Source organism: Netta rufina, assembly GCF_964035555.1.
Source record: "Netta rufina genome assembly, chromosome: 18".
In the NCBI taxonomy this organism is placed as follows: domain Eukaryota; kingdom Metazoa; phylum Chordata; class Aves; order Anseriformes; family Anatidae; genus Netta; species Netta rufina.
The window spans coordinates 11649092-11661920 of NC_140142.1; the positions used below are offsets into that span (position 1 = coordinate 11649092).

The window sequence follows — 12829 nt, forward strand, 5'->3', positions numbered from 1 at the left end:
TTGGGGTTGGGGCGTTTCTTGGGGGAACTCGGGGGGGATTTGGGCTGGGGTCTACTAAGGGCACTGGGGACCTTGGGGTTGGAGCGGGTCTTGAGGGAACGCTGGGGGGGTTGGGGCTGGGGTCTACTAAGGGCACTGAGGAGCTGGGTGTCAGGGAGGCTCCTGGGGGGACTCAGGGGTGGACTGGGTAGGGGGCTCCTAAGCGCACTGGGCAGGGGACTGGCTGCAGGGCTGAGCGGGGGGCTCACTGCTGGCATGACGGGGGACTGCAGCGACAGCCCACCCTCAAGCTTCTCGGGGCGCAGCCCAGGGGTTGAGGGGACCTCACCGAGGGCTCCTGTGGCTTCCAGTCCCTGCGTGCTCGGCTCCTCGATGTCCTCGCAGAGGTCGGGCAGCTGCGAGAGGAAGCGGCTGAGGGCAGGACTGCTGGGCAAATCGGGGAAGGCATCCTGGGGCTCCACGGCATCGAGCCAGCTGAGCAGCTCCTCCATGCCGGGGATGGGGATGTCCAGGTCAGCCAGGAGCTCGTCCTGCATGTGCTGCAGCTGCTGGCTGTCCCCTGCCAGCTCTGGAAAGGCCTCGGCAAAGGCATCAGGGCCCAGCTCGGGCAGCTGCGGGGGCTCCTCAGGCACCTGCGGGGCTGTCGCCGCTGAGGACGAAGCAAGAAAATCCCCCAAGACGGGCGATGTCAGCTTTCCCATGGCCCCTGGGTGTGGGGCGCCCAGTGGCCGGCTGTGCCAGCCCCAAACTCACTGTCAGGCGTCGCCGTCTGGGTGCTGGCGGTCCTTGGAGCCTGGGCAGGCTCGGGGGGAGTGGGGCCGGTCAGCGGGGTCCCCTGGTCCTTGCTGAGCCCCACGGCGTGCAAGCAGGGCTCCGGCAGCTGCCCCTGGCTGCTGCTCAGGGTGCGGGGCGTGGGGAGCGCCTGCCCCCGCAGCGGAGGCCCCGGGACGAGGGGTGGCGGGGGGTTGCGCTGGGCGGGGGCCTGCAACAGGCAGGTGCCTGCGGGGTGCAGGAGCTCCCCATGGAGCACGGCCCTGGGCCCCAGCCCCAGCGCATGGTGGGGTACCAGTGTCCCCGTCACCATGGGCTGTCCCCACTGATGGACGGGGGCACAGGGAGGAGTGGTGTGGGGGAGCTGCCCCCCGGCGGGGAGCTGCACCAGCTGCAGCTGGTGCCCCATGGTTGGGAGCTGCACCAGCTGCAGGTTTTGCTCCACAGCGGGGAGCTGCACCAGCTGCAGGTTTTGCCCCACAGCGGGGAGCTGCACCAGCTGCAGATTTTGCCCCACAGCGGGGAGCTGCACCAGCTGCAGCTGGTGCCCCACGGCGGGGAGCTGCCCCACAGCAGGGAGCTGCCCCCCGGCGGGGAGCTGCCCAAGCTGCAGGTGGTGCCCCTGGGCTGGGAGGTGCCCCCCAGGTGGCAGCTGCACCCCGGCGGGGAGCTGCAGCACCTGCCCCTGGACCCCTGGCACCACGTGCCAGACGGTGGCCTGGGGCAGCGCGGAGGGGAGGGTGGGTACCTGCGGGGGCTGCAAGGGCAGCGCCGTCGCTCCGGGGAGGGAGGGCAGCAGCCAGGCAGCCACCGTTGGCGGCACGGCTGGGACGACGAAGGGGGAGTTTTGCGTCTGCGCAAGCCGCGGAAGCCGTCTGGGGAAACCCTCTGTGGGAAAAAGGCCGCTGGGCTGAGCTCTGGGGCGCTGGGCTCGCCAGCAGGGCCGCAGCCCCGGGAGGAGCGGGAGCCGGCTGCTGGACCTGCCATGGTGGCTGGAGAGTGGGGCGGTTGCTTGGGGAACCCGGGCAACGGGGGTTCCATCCCAACGGCTCACCAGCCCCTCGCCGACATCTTGGGGAGGACTGCAGGCTTTGGACCCAAGCAGGCTGCCCAGCGCAAGACTTGGCCATGTTCATTAGAACATTACTAGCCTCTAAGCCTCATGGCATCACCTTCCATCTTGACTGCTAAACCTCCTTGCTCCCTACTGTCTTCTTTGCCAAGATACAGCTGTCCACATTTACTTTTCCTACTTGGCTGGACTGAATTTAAGAAGGGAGCTTGCAACTCTTCATCTTGTTTGCCACTTCATCATCAAACCAAATGAAAACCATTTGCCTTTAACCTCTTTATTTCAGGCCTTCTTTCCTAGTGGCCATTCAAAACTGGGAAAAAAATAGTCTACCAAGTGGGGTTTTTTTTTGATTTGATAATAAATCTGCAGACTGTTAAGTCATCAAGCACTTCAAGACTGTTTGAAATAATCTCGAGATTAATATAAAAGGAATTCCTCACACATGCTGCGGCCGCTTACCTTTAGTATAGTCGTTGGATGTGATGGAGCTGTATTTCTTGCTTTCGCCTGCACTGGAAGTCTTCCCTTCCTTGTAAGGTTGTTTACTGCTCTCACTTCTGCATTACTGACATGAAGAGCCATCTGGAGGATGGGATTCTTCCTTCTTCTCCCGCGTTATCTTCTGGAAACGAGGATCTAAGTGTTCCAAGGAGCCTTTCGTTTTCCTGGTGTTTCTCCTTTTTCTTCTTTTTCTTCTCCTTTTTCTTCTTTTTCTTACGCTTGCGATTGGCATTGTCAAAGTGAAGCGCACAGAAACACAAATCATGAAGTCTGAAAGAAACATGCAAGTTAAAAAGGGAAAAAAAGATGTGGCACTTGTTGCCTATATGAAAATTGATTTATTTTACCACAGGTGATGATTTGCAGCATGTCAGCTATTTTGTGGTGCTTTGTGCACACGCAACTTACTTTAGATGCAGCAAACTTAAGCCGTCAGATTGAAGGACCATAGGTCCTGGTTTGTACACAGATCATTAACAACGGCTAGCTCTGGAATATGTGCAAGCAGAAAAAATCTTTTAACCTAATCTGGAATGGTGTACGGATGTGATTCAAACTATGTGGTCCAAAGCTAGTGCTCTGACACAATTCAGCAAGAGCTTTCCTGTCTTCACTGATCAACCTAACAACATGATCCCCAGCCAGCTGATGCTATCTAAATAACTTAGAAACTACCAGAAAAAAAAAAAAAAAAAAAAAAAAGGAAGACATGAGAAGCACCCAGAAAAGACTTAGGATAAAAAATGCGGAGTATGCTGGAATCCTTGCTTACTTGGAATCCTTCTCTCCATGTTTATCCTTAGACTTCTTTTTCTTCCAGAACTTGTGATATTTTTGCATTTTTTTCACCACCTAAAAGCTCCTTTTCTATCTTTCTGTCTTTCCTTTCTATTTCACTTTCACTACCTTCTGCACGGGTATATTTTCTTTTTCTGTTTCCTTCTGTTTCATTTTTCTGGCGACAGTTCTCCAAATGAGCTGACACAGGTGGAAGCGCATGTCTTTCACGAGAATGTCTTCTGGAATGTTGCTGAGGTACCGAGCAACGATGCAAGTCTGCTCGGGGTGTGCTAAAGCGACGTATATCTTCCTCTCTCAAGAGGGAACCGTGAGGCCATCCGCTTTTGTAATGATAATGCTTATGTGACCTGCTGTAGTAAGTTGCAGTCAATCTGTCAAAGGCTGCATCGCCGTGAGAGAACTTTCTCTCTCTACTGTCTCCTGTCGCATGAGGTGAATAGTAATCCTTGTAATAGCTACATCTTTCCCATCTCCGTGCTTCGTCTCGATAGTATCTTTCTCTGCTCCAACTTCTTTCCCCTTTGGATCGGTAGTACCTATTGCTACCTTGTTCTGATCTTCCTCCGCTGCCAGATCTGTACTTTGAATATTTGACTGCTCTTCTGCCATTCTCAGGGCTGTTTCTTTCACGAGGGAAAGATCTGTACCTGCTTCCCTCCCAGTACTCCTGCTTGTGACTCTTTTGCTCAACAAATTCCACGCTCTGAGAACACCTCCTCTTGCTGGAAGGACCTGCTTTTTGACTCTCCTTCTCTTCACTAGGAGCATGTTCCCTCTTTCTTCGGTAATGCTCTTTGTCAGTGGTTTTAGTCTTGTCCTTTGTATCTTGGCGTCTATCTGCAATAGCTAAGGAAGAAAGATTGTTAGAGCTACATTCAGTGTCAGACTTGAGAGAGGAAGTTTGCCGCAATTTCTCACCAGGCTCAGAAGAGTCTTTGCCGTACAAAACATTTTCTTTTGAAATGAGGTCACGTTCCTTTGATCTTCTTGCTTTCTCCTTGTCTCCACGGTCATCACATTGGTACTGGGCGAGGTATTCATCATTCCCAGGAGATTTCGGAGGTTCCGCAACACTGCATAAAATAAAAACCCATTTCTCACTTCTGCTGAAGGACGTGAATATTAAGAGTAAAACCTTCCAAAGGCAAACAAACAAACAAAAACCTCTGGACTACAGGAACCCTCGCAAAGATATGCCATTTAGAAACCTCTCCTGTGATTAGGACACCTTCTTCAGCTCCCAGAGAAAGTGCTTTTTCCCCTCTTGCTTCTGAAGCCATTGCACTAAAAAAGCAAACGCATCTGTCTCCTTCCACCTGATGCTCTGAGAAAAAAGGCATAGGGGCGAGCGGGGAACAGCCAGTGTTTCTCCAGACAGTGGAGAAAAATGGAAAAACATTCTATAAAGGAACACAAGTTCTCCTTGAGGCACCAACCTGCATCAGAGTGATATGCTCAGTGCTGATCATTAGTTCTGTTCGTGACACTGGACACACAGTATGGAATTGTACTAATTTAAATCCTTCTATTAAATACTATTAGTAGACAGATAAAACTGTAACGAACTTCCATAAAGTCTTGTCTTAATCAGACTGTGCTCATTTTACCTCATTTCCTCTGACAAGCTGTTCAGCTGGCTGGCTGTGAAGGACTCCGTGATGACTTCTCGATTGACTGAAGGCATAGCTCCAGGCATCTGCAATTAAAACGCACAAGTCAGCAGACAAAAAAATACTATTTGTAGTAGTACTGAGGACTAGTCTTGTCAGAATTTCTCCATTAAATGGTAAGCAAGACCGCTGTGAGTTGTATGCATTATCTACACTTCAAAGATAACCCCGACTCACCCCCCAAAATCTACTTTATGAAACTTAGGAATTTTTATCTCAGCTGAGCTTAAGTTGACAAGTTCTAATATAAGCTCAGGTCTGCAAATTCTAAGGGGATAATACCACAAAGTCTTACGATCACATGTGTGCTGTGTTTTCTCAGTATTTCACCTGAATTAGGAACACAATAAACACTCCCGAATACATCGTAGGTGAGAAATTCTCGATGGAGCAAATCTATGTTTCAAGCAATCCATTTGTTTTAGAAAAGAACATCTCAGAAGGTTTAACAGGTTCAACTCGGCAAGTGGAATCATCAAGTTTCAGTCCGTTTTCTTTAGATTCATTAACTAGCCTAATAGCACCATTTAGTGAATCTCTTTTTGGCAGCTCATGCTGGGATCTTCCTTTGTCAGCATTCTGACAGGAAGAATTGGAATGCTGCAATGTACGGACTACCTTTCCAACCAAAATTCCATTAGAGGACATTGCATTGCATTTCAAATTCCTTTGAAATAAGCCCTTTGACTCCTCCTCAGATTTTCCTGAAGATTCTGCACCATAAGGGACTGTGTTATCAGAGCTGAGTTTAGGATTTTCATTCACTGTTGGCTCCACAAAAATTTCATCAGAAACTTTTTTGTTTGTTTGCATTTGCTTCATTTGCATTACCGAATTTGTAATTGTGGATGAAGGAACAGCCTGGTAGAGATCTTCATCCTCCACAGCACTGCTAAGAAAGTCAGGCTGTGACACAGTCTGACGAGCAGGCAATTTATTGTGAATACTGATGGTGATCTTCTGTTTTCTTGACGTATCAGTCATTGAAGGCCTGGTAATTGCCTGGTTTTGAACACAGGCCATTGGTGGTGCTGAAGATGGCCTTTTTAGGGTGATACCAGTGGTCTTTGCGTCCTCTTTTATGGATCCATTTCCATTTAAACGGCTTGAATTCTGTATTTAAAAAGAAGAAATTGCAAGATGGATTAACGCAAACACTGCATGTAACATTTTGAAACACAAAACTCTCCTACTGAGTGTTTCTACAAATGGTCTTAACACCTAAAAAGAAAAACACACTGCCCTTTAAGGATAAATGCAAGTCCAATAAGCGTATTCAATTCCTGCTTTTGGTTTACTGCAGATTGGTATCAAATTAACATCATCTTTGAAAACCAGCCAAGCAACTTAACATTACCTGCTGCTATTCCCAAATATATTTATTTTCCCCTTTGAACATACCCTGAAAAGCCTGAAGTAATCGTTCTGGTGCTCAGGAATAAGACAATGAGTTTTCCCTGTCTTAGCTAAAGTGACGAGGATAGGAAAAACAAGTCCTCTTTTAAATGATTTGAGGATTAGTACACTCTGCTTAAATAGTCAAAGAGCGTAGCTCTCTGTGCTTTAGAAAGCTGTCTTGGAGCTATAAAGTAATGGAGTCGCATGGCTGCACAATTTAGCAGTAACCACTGTTTGAATGACTCTGGCTGTAGCATGAGGGCTGTGAAGAAAGCTGCGGCGTGGGAAGGAAAACAAAACTCAGATGCCGAAAACCAAACAAAAAACCCCACACCAAACCCCAAACCCACTAGCAGTTTGGTGCCGTTATCTGCCCTCCCGCTTCCCTGAATTACCTTAATCATATGAGGAAGAAGTCGTGGTCCCATAAATCCAGCCTGCTTACTATTAGCCCCCTGCTGACCCGGAGAGAATGAACAGGGATAAGATGGTGCTGGCAAGTAAAACGCACGTTCTCCAAGTGTCAAATCATAGCGCCTTCAGAAAAGAGCAGTGATCGTAGTTTAGTTTTTCTTTCAGCCTACTCTTGGATTAAATCCCATCCTATCATTTTAGAGGAACAGCTCATACGATATGGAAGCCTTCTCTACAGAAGGCTTCGCCAAGAGTACAGACTGAAAAGTAGAGAACAGTCTTCCTACTAAGACTATCACTTGCACAGCCAGAATTCATTCTTACACCACAGATGACCTTCATTTCTCTCCTTCTCTAAATTAGCCAGCTACAGATAACACATAGATAGCAATTTACACAAGTGCTGCAGTTTAAGGCCAAGCAACAAAAGATAATAAACGACACAGAGAATTTCAGGTTAGACAGAACTGAATTAGACAAATAATAATCTTCTCCTGGGATAGCAAGAAAAACACTTGCAAAACAGAAAAATATCAATAACAGGAAAGTAAATCTCTTCTGAACACATTTTAAGATTTGTTATTACCTGATATAAAAAAGTATGTAAGCTTGCTGACCAAGAACTCTTTTAATGTCAGTACGCACTACTTTAGCATCATTCATCTGATACCAAAGTCCATTACCAGCCTGCAAATAAAGACAACGATTTCTTCAGGTGAATTGCACGTTTTCCAATTGAAATCACGGATAGGAACAAAATACACACATGTCAAATAAAAATATAATGAAATCTTTTTCCCTAGAAACAGTAGCTGCTAGTCATGCTTTAATTGGTTTGCCAGCACAACCTTTACCCTGTTAGAAATGCTGTTGACTTCTACCTTTACATAGCATATATAGTGTCCTGAGTGACAGCTGACACCGTGATGTACCAGCACCGCATATAAGGCATAGAGCAGTGGTTCTCCCATTGACTGCGACATGTAGGCTCTCAGGTCCAAATACTCCGGATATTTCACCTCCTAAAGAGACACCAAGAAGATAGAAAAATTATCCCAGAGTACTTCGTGGACTAGCCGGAGAAAAACACTTCCAAAAAACACAGACTAGAATTTATTTCTAGAATATATTTCTAGAATATATTTCTTGATTCACTACAAATAAGTCTTCCCATAAACAACGGTTAAGACTAGAAGTTGCAGAGAACTGTTTCCTGATGAATCAGCCTTCTCAGAGGAAAGCATATGCTTCTTGTCAAGCGGGAACTTTATTGATATTAAGAGAAAGAATAAGCCATAGTCGTTAGTCTACAATTATTGTCTGAAAATATTAACAACTTTCAGCTTTGGGGGATGTCCCATTACACAATGATATAGTTGCATTACAGTGGTAAATATACCTTGTTGATCTTTCCACCTGTGAAATCTGCAAATCTTTTCAGTGATATTGTGAGAACCTTGGAAGAACGGTGTATGGTAAATCTCTTGGACGCAGGAACCATCTTTTTACACCTTAAAAACAAGCAGAGATAAGTGTTTGAAGGCATCTTCTTTTTTCGCCCCCCAAACAAACTCGTTTTAATGTCTCACGCATGCCTATGCTATTTGAATGATATTTACTTGCATAATAGGTTGGTCTTTTTTCTTTTCATAAACCCACGCACTGCATGTCAGGTTTGTTAATACACAGAAGAAGGTAAATTTTCCCAACAACTCAGAGCATAGGGGGAACAGGAATCTCTCACGAAAGGGTATTACCAGGTTGGATGGCAAGGTACCATTTCTTGGTCTACAAAAGTGGCTATTTGAACTCCAGTCCTGGATACATTCTTTCAGCTTTCAAGGGAAATACAAATACTGAAAGCGGAACGAGAGAGCCTTGGTCCCCAGGACTAGAAATTGCAAATAATCTCCAACATAGGTCGACTATCAACATCAAAAATACAACAGAAGCACATGGTCATTCTACAGGAGGGAGACATTTAACAGTAGGAAGTCTTCATGTACTGAGCTTGTCTGGAAAGACACTGAAACCATCTGCCATCCTTTGAAACAAAATAGTTCAGTTTGACACATTGCCCGCTCCAAGGTAGGACCTACGGTGTAAGCAGTGAAAATCAGCCACTAGCCCAGAGAACAACGGAAACTGGGCAGTTTACATCAAGAAAAGTACTGTCGAGAGCTAATAAATAGAAAGAACAAAAGTAGCTCTTTTTGAATTCTGATGGCAAAATACAAGCCAGAGAATTGCAAACCCATAGGGAATGCCTATGAACAAGACTTCCCCCCTCCAAAGAAACAAAAATCCAAGTCTTTTATAAACTTCCACAAAACTTGTAAGTAGATCCAAAGTTTAGAGGTAGTCCAACAGAGTCATGCAACATAGAAAACTGACGTCAAAATCTTACTCGCTACATTTATAGCAATTCTCTCCATCCAGCTCTTCAGGTTTCACAAAGAGTTCCAGAGCTCTGCTAACAGATGAAACCGCCTAGAGCAGTGAGAAAGAAGAGCGTAAAGTCACCGTAATTCAGAATTCCACAGACATACTAGTAGTTTATAAGAGAATCTTACTAACATACTCAAGCGATCTACTAGGAGCACTGTGAAGAAGGAGGCAGAAAGAGCATGCTCAGCATTGACCTCACCTGGAAGGCATTTGACTTTGGAACAAATACTTTTCCAGTAGCCTAGACAGCATCTATAATGTGCTTTGTCATCAATACTGGGGACAAATTCATCAGTCTAACAATTAGATGTATATTCAGGTAGAACAACAAAGAAGTATGACAGCATTATAATTTTTGCAGAAAGAGAATTCTTTCCCCTTAAACCCAATGCAAATGTGGAGACTATTTACATGGGTTCCACGGAAGGACAAAGTCCAATCCACTTCCTTAGCACCACCAAGCTCTTATGTTTTAACATTATATGTGGTTTGGTTTTTTAAGTTAAACAAGTTTAATTTAGAAAGTCATGCATGTACTTAAACATCATGAATTATATTTAGAAAACATCTTACCTTTATATCCAAAGTGATATCAAGAAATGCCTCATACGTATCCGAAACTGCTTTGCAATTCAAGCACTTCACTGGAAACAAAATATAAATGCTTAACATTATGTGAAGGAGACTAACTGTCCAAATTCAAGTTGTTGACAGATACTACTTTAGACAAACTACAGACTGCTTTACTACCGACAAAAGACACAGATCAGTTCTAAGGACAGGAATATTTTTTCAAGTACCTCTCGATCTTAGAAATCCTCCAAATATTTGATGAATGATGGTGGTAGCTTGAGAAGATCTGTCCAATCTGGAAATAAATTATAATCAGACCTCAGAAGATTTAAGGCACAGAGTTAACTCTTCAAAGAGTTTGATGAAAACCAAGGATGATGTAGACTTTCGTTGCTGATAGTAAATAAGGCACTAAAAAGTGCTAGAGATCATTTCTGAGAGTAAATAAAGGACTAGAAGGTGCTAGAGAATGTATGAAAGTGAACTTGTTTATGCTTACTCGGTGCTTCCGTTCAAGCACGCTTCCTGCATAGCATCAACAGTATAGCGCAAGAACTCGTGTGCGTCTTCTTGACTGCCAAAACGGAAATGTTGTCCTATTCCTAAATAAGAAGATGATAGTATTGACCTCATTTAAAAATGAAATCGTTCTTGTATTTCTAAAATCTCTCTTCATTTGAGTGTTAAAACCACTTAGACACATCAAATGATTATTTGAAGATTACAAGCTATCGAAAAGAAACACATCTGAAGCCACTTACGACTGAGATTACTGATAACATGCGTAGGCTCGATGGCATCAACAGTGCAACGCAGGGCCTGGTTAATGTGAGTCTCCATCGTGCACATCATGCAAAAATCTTGTTCACGACCTGAAGAGTGAAAGAACAAAGCATCCCAGTCCAGCGAAATATCCACAACTACAAACATCTAAGTACAATTTAAACTATAGATACAATATCCACTCTCCTTGCTACATTCTATTCTCCCAAGATGCCAATGTCCCAACAGTCTTGTAACATTTCATTTCACACAACTTTACAGAATAAAAATATCCACTAAGCCTGTATTCAAATGCATGTTGTGATGAGAAATCTAAAAGACTACTGCAAAGTCGCAGTTGTAAAGGCTGACAGGAATGTGAACTCCACAGGCTGCAAAATGTATTACTCGCTAAAATTACTACTAAATGCATTACTGTCCAATGCACTTCATTATTCCCATGAAGCAATAAATGATCCTTTAATAAACAAACAAACAAACAATCAAATAAATAACTAAATAAATAAACCATGGTGCATTAATTGCACTCCATATGCTATTCGGAGCCCACTGCTAATACAGTGCTCAAAGCCAGCTTCTACAGGTAAAATCAGGCAAATAAGCTTATCTCACAGAATCACTGCTGTTCTTTCACCTTCAGAGCTATCCAACAGATTCAAAATACTGTTAGAAAGTACTCACATGACTGGCTGTGCTCAAGAGAAAGCATGTAATTGGCAAGTGGGGGTGTGTAGGTCAAACACTGTAGAGTAGCATTAAGAAAACATGTGTTGCCAAGATTGTACAGGCCAACTCCAACACTTTGTGTTTCTCGCCAATCCATACAAATCTTCTCAGGTGGAAAAAGAAGGCTCTGTGGCGGAGCAATTCCATCATTAACGACTGCAAGAAAGTTAAATTTAAAAAGAGATCTTGTTTGTTTGTTTCTAAGAAAGGTATTTAAAAAAATACTATTCTGCAGGAGCACCTACAGGGGCTAGCTACAATCCAAACCAGAAAAACTTATTGCAGACAGCTTTAATACCACCAAATTCAAATTGGCTGGTCAACACAATGTTTTGGGAAAAAAAAAAAAAAAAAAAACAACTTTAGTCAACCATTTTAATTTTTCTAAGGCAAGGCTAACTGCCATTCTGTTTGTAGCACCTAATGCCAAGTTCCTCTCCATCTATAATCTTTAACCTGATTAACTCAACTACTGTTTTTTTCCTTATTATAACTTAAACCACAAACTTAGACTTGAAATTATACGGTAAAAACGTAAAAACTAGGAACTAGGAATGACGGTACCCCTACAGATACCAGATCTTTTCCTGAGCAATGTTATCATTCAAAAAACCTGTGAAAAATGGAAGCTGTGAATAGCAACAATCAAACACTTTTCTTTGCAAAACAGAAAAGACATGGAGGAATCTGTGCATTACAAAAAGCTCCCCATATTTCTCTGTTGACTGTAAATATATCAAAATTAATTTCTGTAACATCAGTCACTTCAGTTGCCTTAGGGGATTCACTTTTGAAGTCTTTGTTCACAGTAGTCCCCTTCTCTATCAGTGCAACAAGTAAGAACTGCATTTTCTACTTTTGCTTTGAAGACAATGGAGGCAGGATAAAACGCACACTTACTTAGATCTCTTGGGGCAAAAGCCTTAGATTTTTCAGATGATCTACAGTAAATAGCACCTCCACGTCCTTGGGCCACAGAGACTTGGCTTGAATCTTCTGCAGGCACTATCCGGCCCCAGTTGGCTGTGCGTGACATCAGTATTTTAGTACTTGGTTTCTTGGATTTGCCAGACCGCCTTGAAGAGGGCTTTTTAGGCTTTGAAGATTTGGGCTTCTTAGCTACGGTCATTGTTCACATCTGCAACAGAGACAGAAGTTCTGGTTGACGTAAGAATATCAAGAAGCATTCCAAGAAGAAAAGAGTAACAGAAGTCCTGTCACTTAATCTCAAAGAAACAGCCTTAAGAACTAAATCGCTGGTATGAATGATTTAAAAAGAATCCCCAAACTAAACACACAAAGTGAAAATTTCCATCTAAACTCTATCAGTATTACTTTTCGCTTCTGCAGAACTAGTGGCTGATGCCATTTCTTTCCCTTCCGTAGGATTTTAATCCATTACAACTCTGGAGTCTTTTTAATGTAAAAATGTAGAAGACATTCTCTGAGGGGAATCAGTTATTTATTGATTTCCGGAGTTGCGCAATTATCTGTTAATTAGTACCTATGATCTAATAGATAATTGTTGCAATTATCTATTGCTGGCATTAGTAACGGAACACTATTACTTCACTGCCTGCGTTTTTCTGTTTCGTCTGCACAAAGGTACCCAGAACTCACTGCTACTTTTCTTCTGTCTTTCCAGGGCTCGCCCTCTACCTCACTGTCT

The 12829-nt window shown here is 44.1% G+C and overlaps 1 pseudogene across 1 annotated transcript; it reads right to left on the reverse strand.

Annotated features, from left to right (window-relative positions):
- Positions 1–3055: 3055 nt before the first annotated feature.
- LOC311216489 (ubiquitin carboxyl-terminal hydrolase 42-like) lies at positions 3056–12289 on the reverse strand (annotated as a pseudogene). The gene is made up of 14 exons: positions 12061–12289; positions 11116–11316; positions 10413–10523; positions 10151–10253; positions 9879–9946; positions 9652–9722; positions 9038–9120; positions 8030–8141; positions 7512–7652; positions 7217–7317; positions 6612–6753; positions 5224–5931; positions 4756–4844; positions 3056–3750 (listed from the first exon to the last, which is right to left on the reverse strand). The product of its transcript is annotated as a ubiquitin carboxyl-terminal hydrolase 42-like (transcript).
- Between the last annotated feature and the right edge of the window lie 540 nt (positions 12290–12829).